At 47.6% G+C, this 14,392-nt stretch overlaps 1 pseudogene; it reads left to right on the top strand.

Moving 5' to 3' along the window:
- The first annotated feature begins 6,262 nt into the window (after nt 1-6,262).
- Nucleotides 6,263-8,457, top strand: LOC102397665 (annotated as a pseudogene).
- The last annotated feature ends 5,935 nt before the right edge of the window (nt 8,458-14,392 follow it).

The following is a 14,392-nucleotide window of genomic DNA, read 5'->3' as shown; positions in this document are numbered from 1 at the left end:
GCCGGCCCGCGGCCGGACACTGGCGGAGCGCAGGAGGAGCGGGCCCGGCGGCGCGTCGCCGGCGTCAACGTGCCCGACGTCGGGCGCGTCGGCGCAGCGTCAGCGCCGAGCGCCGCCGGCACGCCCCGCCCCGTCCCCCAGCCCTGGGGAGGCGCGCGGGGGCGACCGAGTGCGCAAGTGCCATCGCCTCCTCAGTGGGGCGGGCTGGCCTCTCGGGCTCAGATTGGCCGGGTCCGACCGGAGCCACGCCCAAATTCCCGCCCCCAGACCCCGCCCCAAGCCCCACTCCGAGCCCCGCCCTCAAACCCCGCCCACGTGGGTGGGCCGATGTCTAGCCCCGCCCGAGCCCCGCCCAGGTGGGTGCGCCGCGGCCGAGCCGAGACTCTGGGCTCCCGGGTCCCGGGTCTGTGCGGCGTCCCGGGCAGGATCTTCCGCCTGGGGCTGTCTCCAGATCTCCGCTGACAGTCGCGGGGGTTCACCAAAGGTCGTCATCGAGCGTCCACTGGCGTCAGGTTCTGAGCCGGACAGTTCCCGAAGGTCACCGCTGCATACACACCTGACGGTAGAGCGCGCCCCGCTGCGCGTCACCTGCTCGCAGCCTACGGACAGGCCTCCGGAGCCTCCCAGGAACCCATCCTTAAACACGATTCGGAAGGACGCGCGGTCTCAACGCAAGACCCGTTACCGAGCTTCACCTGCAGCACCCGGGGAGACAGAGGTGGCAGTGTGATGTGGACGCTCCTGGGCGCTACGCCGAGAACACAAACTTTGGAGCCAGACGCTCCAGCTTCAACTTCCAGCAGACGCTTCTCCCCGCAGTGTGGGCCTGAGCAACGGGGGAGCCCACCTGCAAGATGGGGGAATGAATGATACAGACCCACCCCAGGGCTGTTCTAAGAAACCGAATTTGTAGGGAGCCACCTAGTCAGGAACCTGACTCGGGAAGTACTCAGCGAATGACGGGCATTTTTATCTTTCTCAAACATTGTTATCCTTTTCATATCCATATGTCATCCTTGCTCAAACGTTTAAAAATGCCTTCTATGCACCAAGTCCTGTGCTAGACCTTGCAGATACAGATATTAATAAGTGTACTTAAAAAAAATTAAAGCAGGTGCTCGCCACTCAAGGTCTGTCTCCTGGATCACAAGCTGAAGTGTCTGGGCATTGTTGCCAAGTGATGCTGACCACTGTTTGGCTAAGTCTAAGCCACCAGGGTACCCCATTAAGAAAAGGCTGCATGGGGGGAAGGGCGCGGGAGAGGGGAAGTGTGAAGTCTTCCAAGGTGAGTTCCTTGAGTCCTGGTTGTGAGCTTACCAAGAACAGGTGCTAAGAGGCCCAGGACCACACCTTTCATTCATGTATTTATTCATTCAATAAATATTTGAATGACTCCATATAAATATGAATTTGCACCCCTGATCCTGGGTCTGGAACAGAGGTAAAGATCCAACTCTCCCCAAGTTATCAGCTTAATTCATATTGCAGCCATGCTCAGAAGGTACCTGCATCCTAAGAGATCAGCAGAATACTGAAATTGTCCACAGGGTGAAATGTTCACTCATTTCATGAACATTTACAGAGCACTTGAACCAGGCATGGCCTAGATGGGGGGAACAGGAGACTGACAAAGATTTCAACTTTCGCCCAGCTCACAGCCTGGAGCGGGGACGAGAAACCGACCATCACAATGCCTGTCCTATAGAGTGCGTGACTGGGTGTCCTGGGAACACAGAAGAGGGGGAACCAACTCTCCATCTGGCATCACAGGGTCTTCACAGAGGGAAACATCTGGGCTGGGTCTCAGGATGTGCAGTTTTCCAAGCAGAGAAGGGAGAAGCCCAGCCCATTTGGTAGAGCGGCAGGAAAATGAGAATCCCAGATTTCACTTGCTTTCATTCATTCATTTCATTCCCTCAGATTGCCAAATCAGTAAGACGAAAATTGTAAACAACCTCCAATGACCAGCAAATGACAGGCAAAATTCCTTGTCTTGGTTGTAATGGTAATTACATGACTACATGTGCTGATCAAATCTCATATAACTGTACATTTTCTAGATATTTTATTTTTACTTTATTATTTATTTATTTGGCTGCATCTGGTCTTAGTAGTCCACCAGGGAAATCCTCAGAACTGTACATTAATATGTTACTTATGCCCTAATTTTTTAAATGGGAAAAAGCTTTTAAAAAAAATAACAAGTTACACACGAGTAACATACAGTGTGAGCCCGTATTTTTTAAAAAAAAAAAAAAACAGTTTGTGTTTAGATAAAGTAGGTATTATGTAAAATTTGTTGTCTCTGGAAAATTCTAAATATTATTAATCAAACTGATAAAATTTTAGTAAAATGAGTTTTACATGAGATAAAATATTTTGGAAAACTAAAATTCAATTTTAGTCTGGAGTTTATAAAAGGAAACATATGTCCATATATCAAAACACTGTTACTGTATCCAGTTCTTTTATGTTTCTCTATATGTGCCCGTACATAGATACTCCTGGAAAGAGTTAACATCAGCCTGTTGGCAGTGCTTGTCTTTGAGGGGAACTGTGGGTAGTTTTCACTTTCTTCTTTGTGCTATCCAGATACTTTATCATGAATGTACATCCTTTTTTATCATTTGTGGAAAACCCCCCCACCAATGTTCCTTTAATAAAACCTAGGCAAGAACAAACCATGGAAAATTGCTTTCAGGAAGCTCAGATGACATTTCAATGTAGTAATTTATATCACTCAACTAAACTCTTTCCCAGAAGTATCTACCTGAAAGATATTTCAGAGGCTCAATCAGGAAAACAAAGAACATGGAAAATGTTTTCTCTCCAATTCTTCTATTAAAAGTCAATAAAATATTGGGGGTACAGGTGTGGAGAATTTTTTTTCTTTTTTTACTGCGGCCAGAGTTGTGTTTTCACAAATGTGCCTGCCAGCTTGACTCTCCAGATGATGTAGATGTCCGCTTTGAGCGTGGCCTGGGCCACCTCCCCTGTCTAGAAATGTAAGGGGCTCAGGAGGAGGGTTCCTGTGAGATGAGTGTGTGGCCTGGCCTCAGTCACAGAGATCTGAGTGCATCCCAAGTCTATTAGAATATGCAAAGCAACCTAATGAATCGTGTGTGTGTGTGTGTGTGTGTTAGTTGCTCAGTCGTGTCTGACTCTTTGCGACCCCATGGACTGTAGCCCACCAGGTTCCTCTCTCCACGGAATTCTGCAAGCAAGAATCTGGAGTGGGCTGCCATTTCCTTCTCTAGGGGATCTTCCCGACCCAGGGATTGAACCTGGGGCTCCTGCATTGCAGGCGGATGCTTTACCAACTGAACTACTAGGGAAGCCCCACTGAATGGTGGTAGGCAATGCTGTTGGAAGGGTAGGGGAGCATAGGTCTGAGCTGAGGGCAGGTGGTGCAGGCTGTGGCTCTCCGTTCAAGAGGAAGGAGCTGAAGCTCAGAGATGCAAAAAGCATTTGCCCAGCAGCACCCAGCTAATTTTAGAAGAGCTGGGACTGGAACCTTGATTGAACTGGGGGCTTAACTGCTGATCTAGCCACTATGCTTGTGAGAGGGAATGGTCTCTTGAAGGGACCGCCAAGGACTAAGCATTTTATCAGTGGGTCTCAGTGCTGCCCCAGTAATCCTGTCCCCTGCAGAGGAGGCGGGGGCCCTGGGCTTCACTAGCTCCATGACTTTAACCATTAGAGCCAACCCCATTTGGCTTTCCCATGTATCCCTGCCAATGCGGTAGGAATGGGGGGTGGGGGATGGCTGGCAAACAAGGCGAAAGAAAAAGAAGACTGTGTTTGTCTATTTAGCTCTGAAAGTCATTTCCCACATGGCTGCTCCTGTAGCCTTCCCACTACACACATGAGGAAACTGAGGTCCCAGTGGCCACTAGGCAGGGAAGATCACAGGCCTGCATGTTGCCGTTTCCATGGCAACTCTGTTTCCCACAGTCAACCAGCTGGCTGCAGTTCTGGTCCATGGCTGAGCCTGTCGGGAGCTTGGTCAGTGCACATTCATCCTCAAGAGCCTGAAGGACAAAATCCCCTGTGCAGAGCATTTACAGGGATCCCCTTACTTATAGAACCTCACTGAATCCTCCCCAATGTATCCTCCTTCCTTTCACGGAGATGAATGCTGGGACGTGGAAGTACCAGATTACCCGCCCAGTGCCCACAGTTCATGATTCGGTACAAGCTGGGGCTAACCCCAAACTGAGTCTAAAGCCAGTTATTGTGATGCTATATCAGAAAGAGTCCCCAGGCCCCCAAACTGGGGACAAAATCCCTAGACCAGTGCAGGGCCACCAAGGCACTAAGTCTGGCACCCATGGAGGGTCTGTGAGCCTCTCCCCATCCTGGTTCCCAGTGCCCCAGCAGCGCCACCCACAGGGAGGCACTAACTCCTCGAGGATCTCAGGGCTCCCACGCAAGCATGAAGGCTTCTGTTTCTTGCATCTGTGTAATTATATTTTAAAAGCAAGTCATAAACTCCTTACAACTTGCTTCTCTTGACAACTTCATTATGTGCTTCTGATAGAGCCGATCCAATAAAAACACCCAGCAATTGGAGGAAGAACGGTACAGGCAGGTAGTTCAGACACTCCGAGGGCTCAGCTGGGGCCCCAGCACTGACCTCTACCTTAACCTTGGGTGAGGTCCATAGCCATGCTCAGCCTCAGTCTCCCCATCTGTAGACAGGAATAATTACAGTGGGACATTGTGAGAATCGTGGGTGGAGACGAGAGGTGACTGGCGGTCCCACTGGCTCCCTGCCCAGGCACATCGTCAGGCTGCTCTTTGAAAGGCACTTTTGCACAGTAGCTACAAATGTAGGCTCCGGAGCCCGGTGGACTAGTTCAAGTCTTGGCTCTGCTTTTTTTGTGCCGTGGCTGTGCATTCTTAGACAAATTGCTTGACGTCTCTGGGCCTCGATTTCCTCATCCCTAAAGTGAAGATGATAGAACCACCTCATAGGGTGGCTTTGAGGGTTATGCAAGTTGGATAGGGCGATTGCTATTATTCACAGCAAATAGATGAGGAGAAAATGAAAACAGTGACAGACTTTATTTACTTGGGCTCCAAAGTCACTGTAGACGGTGACTGCAGCCATGAAATTAGAAGACGCTTGCTTCCTGGAAGAAAAGCTATGACAGACCTCAGCATATTAAAAAGCAGAGACATCACTTTGCCAGCAAAGGTCCGTCTAGTCAACGCTATGGTTTTTCCAGTAGTCATGGATGGATGTGAGAGCTGGACCATAAAGGAGGCTGAGTGCTGAAGAATTGATGGTTTTGAACTGTGTTGGAGAAGACGCTTGAGAGTCCCTTGGACTTCAAGGAGATCAAACCAGTCCATCCTAAAGGAAATCAGTCCTGAATATTCACTGGAGGGACTGATGCTGAAGATGAAGCTCCAATACTTTGGCCACCTGATGTGAAGACCTGACTTACTGAAAAAGACCCTGATGCTGGGAAAGATTGAAGGCGGTAGGAGGAGGGGGCGACAGAGGGTGAGATGTTTGGATGGCACCAGCAACTTAATGGACATGGGTTTGAACAAACTGAGGGAGATAGTGAAGGACAGGGAAGCCTGGTGTGCTGTAGTCCATGGGGTCGCAAAGAGTTGGACACAACTGAGAGGCTGAACGACAACAACAAATTATCACCCGAGGTGATCCCTTTCATCCGCACCATGCCCATCCACTCTGGAGAGAGTCAGGATTCAGCTGAGTCTTCTGACATCTCATTGCCCTTTGCCCCTGAAAGACTAAGAGAGTGAGTGAATCCTAATCTCTTCAACACCACATAAGGGAGAGTGCAGGCATTTGTGGGGTTTCCTGCTCTGTCATCGGGCTTCCCGAGTGGCTCAGACGGTAAAGAATCTGCCTGCAATGCAGGAGACCTGGGTTCAATTCCTGGGTTGGGAAGATCCCCTGGAGAAGGGAATCGCTACACACTCCAGTTTTCTTGCCTGAAGAATCCCATGGACATAGGAGCCTGGCGGGCCACGGCCCATGGGGTCGCAAACAGTCGGACATGACTGAGCAACTTTCACTTCACTTCTTCTCCCTGTCTGTCAGAACAGTGTGGGGAGAAAGTCTCGTGGTTCTTCTTCCTGTCTGCTCCCTGACCTTCAGAACACATGACCGGAAACTGTGGCAGCTTCCTGAGGCCACAGAGGGAGACACTGCCCATTGGGTTTCCAGGCAGGAATTCCTTCCCACAATTTCTCAGGAAGGTTACATTTTAGCCAGTGCCAAAATAGTGTGAAAAACCAGTCGATACATGGAGACAAAGGGAAAAGCATTCTCTTTGGAGAATCAAACAGTCGACACGAAGAGGTTACAGGTCGGAAGGAATTCACTGATCAGGTCAAAAGCAAGGGCACGCAGTTCCAGCAGGGTGCAGAGTTTGGGATGGCGGCGGAGGGGCGACCGTGGCAGGCGGGAGGCAGCCTGCAGGCACGGCAGCTACCGCTCGCTGCTTGCCTCCTGTTATTCCAGCCCGGAGATGTGCTTCGTGTTTAGTAACAGGTACAAACTTCAGACCTGGCAGCAGCTCTGGTTGTGGCTGGCGGAGGCCGGGCAGACACTGGGTTTGCCTAACACAGAGGAACAAATCCAGGAGGTGAAATCGAACCTGGAGAGCCCCGACTTCAAGATGGCAGCTGAGGAGGAGAAGCCGTTACCACGCACTGTGATGGCTCACGGGCACACGTTTGCCACTGCTGCCCCAAAGCCGCTGGCATCATCCGTCCTGGCGCCACCTCCTGCTATGTGGGAGACAATACAGACCTGATTGTTCTTAGAAATGCATTTGACCTGCTTTTGCCAAAGCTTGCCAGGGTGATCTCTCAGCTTGCTGACTTTGCCAAGGAACGAGCTGACCTTCCCACCTTAGGTTTCACACGTTTCCAGCCTGCTCAGCTGACCACAGTTGGGAAATGTTGCTGTCTCTGGATGCAGGATCTGGGCATGGATCTCCAGAACCTGACGCGTGTCCGGGATGAGCTGTGCTTCCAAGGCATGAAGGGCGCCACCGGCGTCCAGGCCAGCTTCCCGCAGCTCTCCGAGGGAGATGATCAAAAGGGAGAGCAGCTTGACAAGATGGTGACAGAAAAGGCAGGATTCAAGAGGGCTTGCATCATCACAGGGCAGACCTATTCGCGAAAAGTAGACGTTGAGGTGCTCTCTGTGCTGACTCGCTTGGGGGCATCGGTGCACGGGATTTGTACCGACATACGACTCCTGGCAAACCGCAAGGAGTTGGAGGAACCCTTTGAAAAACAGCAGATCGGCTCAAGTGCAACACCTACCAGCAGAACCCTCCACACTCAGGGCAGTGCCGCAGCCTGGCCCGTCACCTGATGACCCTTGTCATGGACCCCCTGCAGACAGCATCCGTGCAGTAGTTTGAACGCACACTCGGTTACCGTGCCAACTGACAAATCTGTTTGGCTGAGGCATTTCTCACTGCAGAAAGTGAAAGTTGCTCAGTCGTGTCCGACTCTTTGTGACCCCACGGACTACAGCCCACCAGGCTCCTCTGTCCCTGGGATTCTCCAGGCAAGAGTACTGGAGTGAGTAGCCAGTCTCTTCTCCAGGGGATCTTCCCAACCCAGGGATCGAACCCAGGTCTCCCGCATTGTAGGCAGATTCTTTACCAGCTGAGCCACAAGAGAACCCCAAGAATACTGGAGTGGGTTGCCTATCGCTTCTCCAGGGGATCATCCCAACCCAGGAATCAAACCGGGGTTTCCTGCATTGCAGGTGGATTCTTTACCAACTGAGCTATGAGGGAAGCCCTTCTCAGTGCAGATTCTGTATTAAATACGTTGCAGAACATTTCTGAAGGGTTGGTGGGATACCCCAATGTAACCAGCGACGCGTTCTGCAGGAGCTGCCTTTCACGGCCACAGAGAACATCATTATGGCCACGGTGAAAGCCTGGGGTAACTGCCAGGCTTGCCGTGAGAAAATCAGAGTGTCCTCACAGCAGGCAGCTGCCGTGCTCAAGCAGGAAGGGGGTGAAAATAACCTCACCGAGCACATCCAGCCTGATGCCTACTTCAGTCCAGTCCACTCCCATTGGATCATTTACTGGATCCTCCCTCTTTCACTGGCCATGCATCCTGGCAGGTACAGGGATTCTTAGAAGAGGAGGTGTGTCCCCTGTGAAAACCACAGGAAAGTGTGATGCAGGTGAAGGCAGAATTATGTCTGTAGAGTTGGAAGAGAATTAAACAAAAAACCATTGTTGGCTCTGTTAACTTTTACTGCAGAGTCATAAAAACTATTACTCTAGTGCCGTATTTTATCTCAAGAATTGCTACCATAAATTAATACGGCAGTTTTTTTTCCCATGGTGCTTTGATATTTCTCGGGTTTGCAATGCAGAAATAAATTGTAGTTGGACTCTGTTTTTCACAGGAAAAAAAAAAAAAGGCAAGGGCAGGAAGCGCTCTCGTGTGGAGCTGAAGGATAAGGTTGACATTCGGGAACCAGGTCAGAAGCACAGGGGCCAGAATCAGCCACCACGGAGCCAGTCTGGCTTATGGCTGTGGCACATTGTAAGCGCCTGCCCAGGGCCCTGTCTCTGCCAGGGTGAGTCGTTCTCGTGAAGAAAGTAACTATGATTGAGTTTATGCACACAGGATACTTTACACACATGCTGTGAGTGGTGGTCTAAGGAATGAACGAACAAGTCCTTAAACTGGTGTTTTTAACGTGTGATTCTGTGTGAGGTTGTTAAACTTTCTCAGGGATCCCAGTGTCGTGTGATCTGAGGCCCACCCAATAATACCTTGTTTGAACATTCACTGTAAGCTGTGGTTTTGTAAAGCAGATCAAATTTTGCCGCTAAAAAGTGACCTCATGGAGATGGAAACAGGTATTCCATTGACAACTGAAATCAAAAGAATGCTGGAGAAGCAATACTCATATCAGACAAAATAGGCTTTAAAATAAAGGCTGTTACAAAAGACAGAGAAGGACACTACATAATAATCAAGGGATCAATCCAAGAAAAAGCTAGAATAATTATAAATATATATATTGAACAAAGTAGGGAAAACCACTAGATCATTCAGGTATGACCTAAATTAAATCCCTTATGATTATACAGTGGAAGTGAGAAATAGATTTAAGGGCCTAGATCTGATAGATAGAGGGCCTGATGAACTATGGAATGAGGTTCGTGACATTGTACAGGAGACAGGGATCAAGACCATCCCCATGGAAAAGAAATGCAAAAAAGCAAAATGGCTGTCTGGGGAGGCCTTACAAATAGCTGTGAAAAGAAGAGAAGCAAAAAGCAAAGGAGAAAAGGAAAGATATAAACATCTGAATGCAGAGTTCCAAAGAATAGCAAGAAGAGATAAGAAAGCCTTCCTCAGTGATCAATGCAAAGAAATAGAGGAAAACAACAGAATGGGAAAGACTAGGGATCTCTTCAAGAAAATCAGAGATACCAAAGGAACATTTCATGCAAAGATGGGCTCGATAAAGGACAGAAATGGTATGGACCTAACAGAAGCAGAAGATATTAAGAAGAGATGGCAAGAATACACAGAAGAACTGTACAAAAAGGTCTTCACGACCCAGATAATCATGATGGTGTGATCACTGACCTAGAGCCAGACATCCTGGAATGTGAAGTCAAGTGGGCCTTAGAAAGCATCACTACGAACAAAGCTAGTGCAGGTGATAGAATTCCAGTTGAGCTATTCCAAATCCTGGAAGATGATGCTGTGAAAGTGCTGCACTCAATATGCCAGCAAATTTGGAAAACTCAGCAGTGGCCACAGGACTGGAAAAGGTCAGTTTTCATTCCAATCCCAAGGAAAGGCAATGCCAAAGAATGCTCAAACTACTGCACAATTGCACTCATCTCACACGCTAGTAAAGTAATGCTCAAAATCCTCCAAGCCAGGCTTCAGCAATATGTGAACTGTGAACTTCCTGATGTTCAAGCTGGTTTTAGAAAAGACAGAGGAACCAGAGATCAAATTGCCAACGTCCGCTGGATCATGGAAAAAGAAAGAGAGTTCCAGAAAAACATCTATTTCTGCTTTATTGACTATGCTGAAGCCCTTGACTTTGTGGATCACAATAAACTGTGGAAAATTCTGAAAGAGATGGGAATACCAGACCACCTGACCTGCCTCTTGAGAAATTTGTATGCAGGTCATGAAGCAACAGTTAGAACTGGACATGGAACAACAGACTGGTTCCAAATAGGAAAAGGAGTTTGCCAAGGCTGTATATTGTCACCCTGTTTATTTAACTTAAATGCAGAGTACATCATGAGAAACGCTGGACTGGAAGAAACACAAGCTGGAATCAAGATTGCTGGGAGAAATATCAATAACCTCAGATATGCAGACGACACCACCCTTATGGTAGACAGTGAAGAGGAACTAAAAAGCCTCTTGATGAAAGTGAAAGTGGAGAGTGAAAAAGTTGGCTTAAAGCTCAACATTCAGAAAACGAAGATCATGGCATCCGGTCCCATCACTTCATGGGAAATAGATGGGGAAACAGTGGAAACAGTGTCAGACTTTATTTTTCTGGGCTCCAAAATCACTGCAGATGGTGACTGTAGCCATGAAATTAAAAGACGCTTACTCCTTGGAAGGAAGGTTATGACCAACCTAGATAGCATATTCAAAAGCAGAGACATTACTTTGCCAACAAACGTTCGTCTAGTCAAGGCTATGGTTTTTCCTGTGGTCATGTATGGATGTGAGAGTTGGACTGTGAAGAAGGCTGAGCGCTGAAGAATTGATGCTTTTGAACTGTGGTGTTGGAGAAGACTCTTGAGAGTCCCTTGGACTGCAAGGAGATCCAACCAGTCCATTCTGAAGGAGATCAGCCCTGGGATTTCTTTGGAAGGAATGATGCTAAAGCTGAAACTCCAGTACTTTGGCCACCTCATGTGAAGAGTTGACTCATTGGAAAAGACTCTGATGCTGGGAGGGATTGGGGACAGGAGGAGAAGGGGACGACAGAGGATGAGATGGCTGGATGGCATCACTGACTCGATGGACGTGAGTCTGAGTGAACTCCGGGAGTTGGTGATGGACAGGGAGGCCTGGCGTGCTGCGATTCATGGGGTCGTAAAGAGTCGGACACAACTGAGCGACTGATCTGATCTGATCTGATCTGATATATACCCAACACAGGAGCACCTAAATATATAAGGCAAATGTTAACAGATATAAAAGGAGAAACCAACAGGGACACAATATAGTGGCTTCTTTAACATCCCACGTTCATCAGTGAGCTGAACATCCAGACAGGAAATCAATGAGGCCAGACGACTTAAATGACACATTAGGCCAGATGGACTTAAGTGATGTCTATAGTGCTCTATCCCCAAACAGCAGAATGCACATTCTTCTCAAGTGCACATGGGATATTCTCCAGGACAGACCACAATGGAGGCCACAAAGCAAGCCTTGGCAAATTTAAGAAAACTGAAATCATATCAAGCATCTTTTCTGACCACAACACTATGAGATTAGAAATCAACTACAAGAGAGAAAAAGCTGGGGAAAATGACCTTGTGAATGAACTTTGAGGACATGATGCTAAGTGAAATATGCCTGTATAAAAGGAAAAATTCCACACACAGCAGGTCCCTCAGTCAGTCAATCAGTTCAGTCACTCAGTTGTGTCTGACTCCTTTCAACCCCATGGACTGCAGCACACCAGGCTTCCCTGTCCATCACCATCTCCCGGAGCTTGCTCAAACTCATGGCCGTTGAGTCAGTGATGCCATCCAACCATCTCATCCTCTGTCGTCCCCTTCTCCTCCTGCTTTCAATCTTTCCCAGAATCGGGGGCTTTTCCAAGGAGTCAGTTCTTCGCATCAGGTGGCCAAAGTATTGGAGCTTTAGCTTCAGCATCAGTCCTTCCAATGAATATCCAGGGTTGATTTTCTTTAGGATGGACTGGTTTGATCTCCTTGTAGTCCACGGGACTCTCAAGAGTCTTCTCCAACACCACAGTTCAAAAGCATCAATTCTTTAGCATTCAGACTCCTTTATGGTCCAACTCTCACATCCATACATGACTATTGGGAAAACCATAGGTTTGACTAGACGGACCTTTGTTGGCAAAGTAATGTCTCTGCTTTTTAATATGGTGTCTAGGTTGGTCATAGCTTTTCTTCCAAGGAGCAAGCACCTTTTAGATGAGTTAAATCCATAAAGACAAAGTAGAATGGTGGGGACCCAGAACAGGGCTCTGGGAATGGGGAGCGAGTGTTTAATGGGGACAGGTTTCCAGTCCAGGAAGATGAAAACGTTCTGAAGGTGGGTGGTGGGGATGGTTGTACAACAATGTGAATATAATTTATGCCACTGAGTTATACACATAGAAAGGGTTAAGATGGTAACTTTCATGTTCTATATATCTTATCATAATAAAAACAGAAACTGGTACTCTTCTCTTGCTCAACCTGAAGAATGCTTTGGACTCCTTAATATCTGACTAACATGATCAAGTGAAAGAAGTTTTATTACGACTGGAAGATTTGTCATGAAACAAAGGCTCAAGACTGTCAGATAGAGCAATTAATCTTTTAAGTATCATATATTTGTGGAATTATCTTTAAATTTTTGACAATTTATTTTTTAAATAGAAGAATAGTTGATTTACACAGTTGTATTAGTTTCTGGTATGCAACCAAGCGATATACTTTTCCGTTATAGGTTATTATCAGAGAGGGCAATGGCACCCCGCTCCGGTACTCTTGCCTGGAGAATCCCATGGACGGAGGAGCCTGGTAGGCTGCAGTCCATGGGGTCGCTGGGAGTCAGACACGACTGAGTGACTTCACTTTCACTTTTCACTTACATGCATTGGAGAAGGAAATGGCAACCCACTCCAGTATTCTTGCCTGGAGGATCCCAGAGATGGCAGAGCCTGGTGGGCTGCAGTCTATGGGGTCGCACGGAGTCAGACACGACTTAAGCGACTTAGCATAGCATTAGCATAGGTTATTATAAGATACTGAGTGTGGTTACCTGTGGTATACGTAGGTCCTTGTTGTTTATCTATTTTACATATAGTAGTGTGTATACGTTGATCTCAAACTCCTAATTTATCCATCTCATCTTTCCCCTTTGGTAACCGTACATTTATTTTCTTAGTCTGTGAGTCTCTTCCTGTTTTGTAAATAAGTTCCTTTGTATCATGTTTTTTAGATTCCACATGTAAGTGATATCATATGGTATTAGTCTTGCCCTGACTTAACTTCACTTAGCATGGCAATCTCTAGGTCTATCCACGTTAAAACGATTTTTAATTGGCATTTGTCATTTGCTACTGCTGCTACTGCTGCTAAGTCTCTTCAGTCGTGTCCGACTCTGTGCAACCCCATAGATGAAATAGTCCCTTCTTTTTATGTTTTCTGTTATCCAGTGTCTACATCAGATAGAGATCCTTTCCACACACTATTAAAATATGCAATATCATCAAAATCTATTAGTTTATGATAATCAAAAGGTACTAGTATATGATTTTATTTTTTTTACAGAAAACCTATGAACCTGCTTATTAGGGTCCACCATCATTGAAATCATATAACTACAGTGTTTGGAGAAATACAGGGTAATTAGGGTTTGGGGAATTCTGATACCTCGTTCCCAAGTCTCAAAGATGAGTATCTGTTGGGAATTTGGACTCCGTGAGTGCTGACTTAGGAACGAGGATAACACCGAGAGGCTGTGCCAACCGGCGCCCGCCCCCACGGCCCCAGGAGGCAGACGGAGAAACGGGTGTGTTGTCTGAGCTCTTTCTTTGAATGAGTGAATGATCTCATCGTAGTTGGGAAAGCTTTTTCTTTCTCCCTGACACCTCCTTAAAAATCACTCTAACTTTGACGGATGATATGACAACTCTGAGACGTTGCCGGTTTTACCCATTCCATTCGTTTATTCAATAGATGTGATCACACTGAGCCACTTTACGCCAGGCACCAGGCCAGGCGCTGGAAATACATCAATAAATCAGGTCTGCAGGCTGAGCGTCCAGGCAGAGAAACAGACGAGTAAGTGAAAAACTGCATCTGGTTTGAAAATTGCATGTGCTCTGGCCAGGAATGGCTCTTGAGAAGAGCTCACACCGGTTGGATTCCCTACACTGAGATGCAGCGTTGAGGTCACCCTGTGGCCAAGAGCTCCTCTCTGCCCTTCTGCTCCCCCGACCCCTATCATTACATGGGAAGGTCAATAAGCTTCCATGGGGGAGAAGCCAGAAAGAGGTGGACACACGTGCCATCAGCGTCGACCAACCGGCGCATCCACGTGTCAAGCTAAGAGCTCTTCTGTGCATTTTGGGTCTTTGCCTTGGACTGTCTGGTGTCCATCTCACCAAGTTAATTAG

This window comes from Bubalus bubalis, chromosome 5 (genome assembly GCF_019923935.1).
Source record: "Bubalus bubalis isolate 160015118507 breed Murrah chromosome 5, NDDB_SH_1, whole genome shotgun sequence".
Taxonomy (NCBI): domain Eukaryota; kingdom Metazoa; phylum Chordata; class Mammalia; order Artiodactyla; family Bovidae; genus Bubalus; species Bubalus bubalis.
This window is presented reverse-complemented; position numbering and strand designations above follow the sequence as displayed.